We start from the raw sequence: 2,229 nt of genomic DNA, 5'->3' as shown, positions 1-2,229 counted from the left end.
TGCCAGAATGCAGGGGTGTGGGACCTGCATCAAGCAGGCTAGGCAACCAGTAGTGGGGCCAAGCTGCCCTCTGCAGGTGGCTCTGTGTTTATGCCGAGGGGCGGGGGAGGGAAATGGCACCAGCTGGCTCCTTTGTCCTCAGAAACGTGTCTCAGTGAATGCTACCTCTCAGGGATCAGGGACACTCTCCAAGAAAAGCAAATAATCCCCCCCTCTCCGTGTGCCCCAGGCATTCCTCAGAATGTTTCCATGCCATCTGCCCCTGGGTTGTTTGCCTGCCTTCTCTCCAGGAGTAGGGCAGTGCCCTCAAGGCTCTATCCCAGACAAGCCCACCAACCTTTAAAACTCCAGTCTTTAAGCCCTACTTGTTGCAACAACTCACAAAAATCAGCCCCTCTACTTCTCCTAGCCAATGGCTTTGGGGGAAGTGTTTTCTTTGTGTGTTCCCGTGTGCTCCTCTCTCTCTTGCCTTTCTCCACAACCACAGCTCCCTTTCCTCTGCAACTCCTGTGATCTATTTCTCCTCCAAACCACATCTCCACACTTTCTACCTTCTTCGATGTAGTATTTTCTCTCCCTTTAATTGTGGAGTTTATTCTCTCAGTCTTCAGGTTAGTTTCTGGGGGCATTTAGAATGATTTGATAGTTATCTAGTTATTTGAGGGATGAGAGAAGCCTAGGGTCCTCTTACTATGCTGTCATCTTAACTCTCCCCTGCATTTCTAATAATACATATCCTCAACTGGATGGGTCTCCTCCTCCTCCTGTCTACCTCACAATAGCATACTGTGAGCCTCACCATAGAGTATCAGCTGGGGTCTTTTTGGGGACACTTTAGTGTCAATATCCTTAGATATTTTTCTCTAGTTGGTCAAATGGCTTACAGAAGAATCTTCCAGTTGTGACAATTTTAGAGTACAAGGTGGAGAAGGATGGGGATTTACAGCTTTCAGGATGTATATCTCTAATTAAGTCTTCTGTTTTTTTAATTTTTTTTATTATATTATGTTAGTCACCATACAGTACATCCTGGTTTTTGATGTAAAGTTCCATGATTCATTAGTTGCATATAACACCCAGTGCACCATGCAATACATGCCCTCCTTACTACCCATCACCAGCCTATCCCATTCCCCCACCCCCCTTCCCTCTGAAGCCCTCAGTTTGTTTCTCAGAGTCCATAGTCTCTCATGCGTCATTCCCCCTTCGATTACCCCCCTTTCTTTATCCCTTTCTTCCCCTACTGATCTTCCTAGTTCTTATGTTCCATAGATGAGAGAAATCATAATTGTCTTTCTTTGCTTGACTTATTTCACTTAGCATTATCTCCGCCAGTGCCATCCATGTTGCAGCAAATGTTGAGAACTCATTCTTTCTGATAGCTGAGTAATATTCCATTGTATATATGGACCACGTCTTCTTAATCCAGTCGTCTGTTGAAGGGCATCTCGGCTCCTTCCACGATTTAGCTATTGTGGACAATGCTGCTATGAACATTGGGGTGCATATGGCCCTTCTCTTCACTACATCTGTATCTTTGGGGTACGTACCAGTAGTGCAATGGCTGGGTCATAGGGTAGCTCAATTTTTAACTTTTTAAGGGACCTCCACACTGTTTTCCAGAGTGGCTGTACCAACTTGCATTCCCACCAACAATGTAGGAGGGATCCCCTTTCTCCACATCCTCTCCAGCAATTGTTGTTTCTTGCCTTGTCAATTTTTGCCATTCTAACTGGTGTAAGGTGGTATCTCAGTGTGGTTTTGATTTGAATTTCCCTGATGGCTAATGATTTTGAACATCTTTTCATGTGTCTGTTAGCCATTTGTATGTCCTCATTGGAAAAGTGTCTGTTCATATATTCTGCCCATTTTATGATTTGTTTATTTGTTTCTCACGCACTGAGTTTGAGAAGTTCTTTGTAGATCTTGGATACCAGTCTTTTATCTGTAGCATCATTTGCAAATATATTCTCCCATTCCGTGGGCTGCCTCTTAGTTTTTTTGACGGTTTTCTTGGCTGTGCAGAAGCTTTTTATCTTGATGAAGTCCCACAAGTTCATTTTATCTTTTGTTTCTCTTGCTTTTGGAGATGTGTCATGAAAAAGGTTGCTTTGGCCGATGTCATAGAGGTTGCTGCCTATGTTCTCCTCTAGGGTTTTGATGGATTCCTGTCTCACATCGAGGTCTTTCATCCATTTGGAGTTTATCTTTGTGTATGGTGTGAGAGAG

This window comes from Ursus maritimus, assembly GCF_017311325.1.
Source record: "Ursus maritimus isolate PB19 chromosome X unlocalized genomic scaffold, ASM1731132v1 scaffold_X1, whole genome shotgun sequence".
Taxonomy (NCBI): domain Eukaryota; kingdom Metazoa; phylum Chordata; class Mammalia; order Carnivora; family Ursidae; genus Ursus; species Ursus maritimus.
The sequence above is the reverse complement of the archived record's forward strand: the minus strand, read 5'-3'. Positions refer to the sequence as shown.